A 7,592-nucleotide genomic window follows, 5' to 3' on the forward strand; every position below is an offset into this window, starting at 1 on the left:
GGCGGCGGAGTGGGCCTCGGGGGCCGGCGCTGGGCCTGCGGGCCCGCGTCGGTGGCGGCGGCGAAGCGGTCCCCCAGGGACACGTGGCGGGCGCTGGGTGGCTGGCGGCGGTGGGCGGACGTTGTCCGGTCGGATCCGGACACGTCCGTCGGTGGGGGGGGGTTGATCTGTTTTTTTTAACTAGGGTTTCGGACGGGGGAAGAAGAGATCCGAATGGAGGGGGTATAAATAGGCATAAGTGGAGCTAGGAGAGTCCAAATGAGGTGCGGTTTTCGCCCACACGATCGTGATTGAACGCTCTAGGACATGGAGCAGAGTTTGGTGGGTTTTGGGCCAAATTTGGAGGGGTGTTGGGCTGCAACACACACGAGGCCTTTCCGGTCCCTCGGTTAACCGTTGGAGTATCAAACGAAGTCCAAATGACCCGAAACTTGACAGGCGGTCTACCGGTAGTAAACCAAGGCCGCTTGGCAAGTCTCGGTCCAATCCGGAAATGTTTAAACCCCACACACGAAAGAAGACTAGAAATAACCACCGGAGGAGAACGAAGCGCCGGAATGCAAAACGGACAACGGGGAAAATGCTCGAATGCATGAGATGAACATGTATGCAAATGCAATGCACGTGATGACATGATAAGAGATGCACGAAAAAGAAAAAAAACAACACACGGAGACACAGACCCAAACCCGAGAAAAAAATATAACTTAGCGCCGGAGACGGCAAGAGTTGGATACAAATATGGAAAGTATATCTAGGGCGTTACAACTATCATTATTAACTTTGCATGATTTGGCTTCAATATTATGAATATGTGTATCACTATGATCGAGATTCAGTAAACCATTTATATTGAGTGTATGACCATAAAAGGTTTTATTCATGTAAATAGAACAACAATTATTCTTTGATTTAAATGAATAACCTATTGCAATAAACATGATCCAATCATATTCATGCTCAACGCAAACACCAAATAACATTTAAAACACTAATCCCGAAGGTAAAGGGAGTGTACGATGCTGATCTTATCAACCTTGGAGTCACTTACAACACACATCATCACCCTTCCCTTAACTAGTCTATGTTTATTTTGCAACTCCCGTTTTGAGTTACTACTCTTAGCAACTGAACCAGTATCAAATACTGAGGGGTTGCTATAAACACTAGTAAAGTACACATCATTAACATGTATATCAAATATACCTTTGTTCACTTTGCCATCCTTCTTATCCTCCAGGTATCTAGGGCAGTTCCACTTCCAGTGACCATTTCCTTTGCAGTAGAAGCACTCAGTTTCAGGCTTGAGTCTAGCTTTGGGCTTTTCTATGGGAGTGACAACTTGCTTGCCATTCTTCTTGAAGTTCCCTTTCTTTCCCTTGCTCTTTTTCTTGAAACTAGTGTGCTTTTTCTTGATTTCTACCTTCGCCGATTTCAGCATCGCGAAGAGCTTGGGAATCGTTTCTGTTATCCCTTGCATATTATAGTTCATCACGAAGTTCTAGTAACTTGGTGATAGTGACTAGAGAACTCTATCAATCACTATTTTATCTGGAAGATCAACTCCCATGTGATTCAAGTGATTGCAGTACTCAGACATTCTGAGCACATGCTCACTGGTTGAGCTATTCTCCATCTTGTAGGCAAAATAGAGGTGTCATACTTCTCGACGCAGGCATGAGACTGAAATACCAATTTCATCTCTTGGAACATCTCATATGCTCTGTGGCGTTCAAAACATTTTTGAAGTCCCGGTTTTAAGCCGTAAAACATGGTGCACTAAACTAACAAGTAGTCATCATACCGAGCTTTGTCAAACGTACATAACATCTGCATATGCTCCTCTAATAGGTCTGTCACCTAGCGGTGCATGAAAGGAATAATTCTTCTGTGCAGCAATGAGGAAAATCCTCAGATCACGGACCAAGTCCACATCATTGCTACTACCAACTATCAACTTATTTTTCTCTAGGAACATATCAAAAATAAATAGGGAGCTACATCGTGAGCTATTGATCTACAACATAATTTGCAAATACTATCAAGACTAAGTTCATGATAAATTAAAGTTCAATTAATCATATTACTTAAGAACTCCCACTTAGATAGACATCCCTCTAGTCATCTAAATGATCACGTGATCCATATCAACTAAACCATGTCTGATCATCACGTGAGATGGAGTAGTTTTCAATGGTGAACATCACTATGTTGATCATATCTACTATATGATTCACGTTCGACCTTTCGGTCTCAGTGTTCCGAGGCCATATCTGCATATGCTAGGCTCGTCAAGTTTAACCTGAGTATTATGCGTGTGCAAAACTGGCTTGCACCCGTTGTATGTGAACGTAGAGCTTGTCACACCCGATCATCACGCGGTGTCTCGACACGGTGAACTGTAGCAACGGTGCATACTCAGGGAGAACAATTGTACCTTGAAATTTAGTGAGAGATTGATACGTCTCCGTCGTATATACTCTTCCAAACACTTTTCCCTTGTTTTGGACTCTAACTTGCATGATTTGAATGGAACTAACCCGGACTGACGCTGTTTTCAGCAGAATTGCCATGGTGTTATTTATGTGCAGAAACAAAAGTTCTCGGAATGACCTGAAACTCCACGGAGATTATTTTTGGAAATAATAAAAAATATTGGAGAAAGAATCAAGGTCAGGGGGCCCACCACTTGTCCACGAGGGCAGGGGGCGCGCCCCCCTGCCTCGTGGGCCCCCCTGGAGCTCCATCGACCTCAACTCCAACTCCATATATTCGTGTTCGGGGAGAAAAAAATCAGAGAGAAAGATTCATCGCATTTTACGATACGGAGCCACCGCCAAGCCCTAAAGTCTCTCGGGAGGGCTGATCCGGAGTCCGTTCGGGGCTCCAGAGAGGGGAATCCGTCGCCATCATCATCATCGACCATCCTCCATCACCAATTTCATGATGCTCACCGCCATGCGTGAGTAATTCCATCGTAGGCTTGCTGGATGGTGATGGGTTGGATGAGATTTATCATGTAATCGAGTTAGTTTTGTTAGGGTTTGATCCCTAGTATCCACTATGTTCTGAGATTGATGTTGCTATAACTTTGCTATGCTTAATGCTTGTCACTAGGGCCTGAGTGCCATGATTTCAGATCTGAACCTATTATGTTTTCATGAATATATGTGAGTTCTTGATCCTATCTTGCAAGTCTATAGTCACCTACTATGTGTTATGATCCGGCAACCCCGAAGTGACAATAATCGGGACCACTCCCGGTGATGACCGTAGTTTGAGGAGTTCATGTATTCACTATGTGTTAATGCTTTGGTCCGATACTCTATTAAAAGGAGGCCTTAATATCCATTAGTTTCCATTAGGACCCCGCTGCCACGGGAGGGTAGGACAAAAGATGTCATGCAAGTTCTTTTCCATAAGCACGTATGACTATATTCGGAATACATGCCTACATTACATTGATGAATTGGAGCTAGTTCTGTGTCACCCTATGTTATGACTATTACATGATGAACCGCATCCGGCATAATTCTCCATCACCGATCCAATGGCTATGAGCTTTTCACATATTGTTCTTCGCTTATTTACTTTTCCATTGCTACTGTTACAATCACTACAAAACCCAAAAATATTACTTTTGCTACCGTTACCGTTACTTCCATATTACTTTGCTACTAAATACTTTGCTACAGATATTAAGTTATCCAGGTGTGGTTGAATTGCCAACTCAACTGCTAATACTTGAGAATATTCTTTGGCTCCCCTTGTGTCGAATCAATAAATTTGGGTTGAATACTCTACCCTTGAAAACTGTTGCGATCCCCTATACTTGTGGGTTATCAAGACTATTTTCGGGCGTCGTTGCCTAGGAGCATAGCTCTATTCTTTGAGTCACTTGGGATTTATATCTGCTGGTCACTATGAAGAACTTGAAAGACGCGAAAACAAAACTTTATCCCTCAACTACGAGGGGAGGTAAGGAACTGCCATCTAGCACTGCACTTGATTCACCTCCTGTTTTGAGTAAGCTTGCGACACCTAAACCTGCTTCTGCTATTAATTCTGATATGTCGCATGTTATTGATGATGCCACTTCTGCTATGCATGATACTTATGATGAAACTACTTCTATGCTTGTACTACTGTGCCACTTGGTGAATTTCTTGATGAACAACTTGCTAGGGTGATACGTCTCCAACGTATCTATAATTTTTGATTGCTCCATGCTATATTATCTACTGTTTTGGACATTATTGGGCTTTATTATCCACTTTTATATTACTTTTGGGACTAACCTATTAACCGGAGGCCCAACCCAGAATTGCTGTTTTTTTTTGCCTATTTTAGGGTTTCGAAGAAAAAGAATATCAAACGGAGTCCAAACAGAATGAAACCTTCGGGAACGTGATTTTCTCAACAAACGTGATCCAGGAGACTTGGACCCTACGTCAAGAAACAAAGGAGGAGGTCACGAGGTAGGGGGCGCGCCTACCCCCCAGGCGTGCCCTCCACCCTCGTGGGCCCCCTGTTGCTCCATCGATGTACTCCTTCCTCCTATATATACCTACGTACCCCCAAACGATCAGATACAGAGCCAAAAACCTAATTCCACCACCGCAACTTTCTGTATCCATGAGATCCCATCTTAGGGCCTATTACGGAGCTCCGCCGGAGGGGGCATCCATCACGGAGGGCTTCTACATCAACACCATAGCCTCTCCGATGAAGTGTGAGTAGTTTACCTCAGACCTTCGGGTCCGTAGTTATTAGCTAGATGGATTATTCTCTCTTTTTGGATCTCAATACAAAGTTCTCCCCCTCTCTTGTGGAGATCTATTCGATGTGATCTTCTTTTTGCGGTGTGTTTGTTGAGACCGATGAATTGGGGGTTTATGATCAAGATTATCTATGAACAATACTTGAATCTTCTCCGAATTCTTTTATGTATGATTGGTTATCTTTGCAAGTCTCTTCGAATTATCAGTTTGGTTTGGCCTACTAGATTGATCTTTGTTGCAATGGGAGAAGTGCTTAGCTTTGGGTTCAATCTTGCGGTGTCCTTTCCCAGTGACAGTAGGGGCACCAAGGCACGTATTGTATTGTTGCCATCGAGGATAACATGATGTTTTTTTTATCATATTGCATGAATTTATCCCTCTACATCATGTATCTTGCTTAAGGCGTTACTCTGTTTCCATGAACTTAATACTCTAGATGCATGCTGGATAGAGGTCGATGAGTGGAGTAATAGTAGTAGATGCAGGCAGGAGTCGGTCTACTTGTCTCAGACGTGATGCCTATATACATGATCATACCTAGATACTCTCATAACTATGCTCAATTCTGTCAATTGCTCAACAGTAATTCGTTCACCCACCGTAAAATACTTATGCCCTTGAGAGAAGCCACTAGTGAAACCTATGGCCCCCGAGTCTATCTTCATCATATTAATCTTCCAATACCTAGTTATTTACTTTGCTTTTATTTTACTTTGCATCTTTATCACAAAACTACCAAAAATATTATCTTATCACATCTATCAAATCTCACTCTCGTGAGTGACCATGAAGGGATTGACACCCCCTTTTCGCATTGGTTGTGAGGAGTTATTTGTTTTGTGAAGGTACGAGGGATTTGCGCGTAGCCTCCTACTGGATTGATACCTTGGTTCTCAAAAACGAAGGGAAATACTTATGCTACTTTGCTGCATCATCCTTTCCTCTTCAAGGAAATCCAACGCAGTGCTCAAGAGGTAGCAAGAAGATTTCTGCCGCCGTTGCCAGGGAGTCTACGCAAAAGTCAACATACCAAGTACCCATCACATACCCTTATCTCTCGCATTACATTATTTGCCATTTCCCTCTCGTTTTCCTCTCCCCCACTTCACCCTTGCCGTTTTTATTCGCCCTCTCTCTCTCTATCCTCCCTCTCTTTCTCTATTTGCCTCTTTTTGCCCGTTTCTTGTTTGCTCGCTTGTTGCTATGGCTAGTCCTCTATCCTCTCTGTTGTCTCCCGAGAATGACGTCCTAAATTTTAAACAAAGGGAGGGAGAAAATCTGAAAGATGCTTGGTATAGAATTTGCAATGCTCAAAATAGATCTACTAGGAAGCAATCTACTTCCGCTCTTCTCCGCAATTTTTATGTAGGTGCTAATCCTTGGTATAGATATATCCTTGATACCATTACCGGAGGGAATTTCTTAGGTAGCCATACTTTTGATTCTTATAATGCTATGATAGATTTGTTTGGATCACCCCCTCTTTTGGTTAATGGAACTATATTAACTTTGGAGCATGTAATGCAAAGGCTTGAAATTATTGAAAATAAGGTTGCTACAGTAGAGTTAATCGAAAATTTGGATAAAAAGTTCCACAACCGAATCTCTCAATATGGATCTAAAGTAGGAGTCACTTTGAAAAATATTAAAGAGAAGGAACCCATAGTTAATGAGAAAATATATCATGATTCCACTAGGATCGATAAACTTGAAGATATCATTACCAACTTGGGAAACGCTTTTGCTTCGGTAAAGAATACTCCAAGTCCTCCTACTAAAATTTCCAAGCTTATGTATGTTCCTAAAAATAAGGGTGAATCCTCTAGTAAGGAAACTGCGGATCTCAAATCTATAAGTATTCATCCCAATCTTGTTGCTATCATTAAGGAACCATTTGTTACAAATGAATTTTTCAATCTTGTGCCTAAAAGTTTGATAATAACTAAAAAGAAAGAAATTTCTAAGGATAATAGATGTCTCATTGAAGAATTGCCTACCAAAGATGGCAATACCTAGATCTATCCTTGTTTTTTATGCCTAGCTAGGGGCGTTAAACGATAGTGCTTGTTGGGAGGCAACCCAATTTTATTTTTATTCCTTGCATTTTGCTCCTGTTTAGTAATAAATAATTTATTTAGCCTCTGTTTGTTTGTGTTTTTTTGTGTTTAATTTTTGTTTGTGCCAAGTAGAACCGTTGGGAAGACTTGGGGAAAGTCTTGTTAATCTTGCTGTAAAAAAGAGAAACTTTAGCGCTCACGAGAACTGCTGCCATTTTTATTTGGAAAGTGATATTTAGTTAATTATTTTTGCAGATGATTAATAGATAAATTCCTCACGTCCAGAAATTTATTTTAGAATTTTTGGGGTTCCAGATCTTGCGCTATCTACAGATTACTACAGACTGTTCTGTTTTTGACAGATTCTGTTTTTCGTGTGTTGTTTGCTTATTTTGATGAATCTATGGCTAGTAAAATAGTTTATAAACCATATAGAAGTTGGAATACAGTAGGTTTAAAACCAATATAAATAAATAACGAGTTCATTACAGTACCTTGAAGTGGTCTTTTGTTTTCTTTCGCTAACGGAGCTCACGAGATTTTCTACTTTAAGTTTTGTGTTGTGAAGTTTTCAAGTTTTTTGATAAAGATTTGATGGACTATGGAACAAGGAGTGGCAAGAGCCTAAGCTTGGGGATGCCCATGGAACCCCCAAGATAATATAAGGACACCTAAAAGCCAAAGCTTGGGGATGCCCCGGAAGGCATCCCCTCTTTCGTCTACTTCTATCGGTAACTTTACTTGGAGCTATTTT

The sequence above is a fragment of the Triticum aestivum genome, chromosome 1A, assembly GCF_018294505.1.
Source record: "Triticum aestivum cultivar Chinese Spring chromosome 1A, IWGSC CS RefSeq v2.1, whole genome shotgun sequence".
Taxonomy (NCBI): domain Eukaryota; kingdom Viridiplantae; phylum Streptophyta; class Magnoliopsida; order Poales; family Poaceae; genus Triticum; species Triticum aestivum.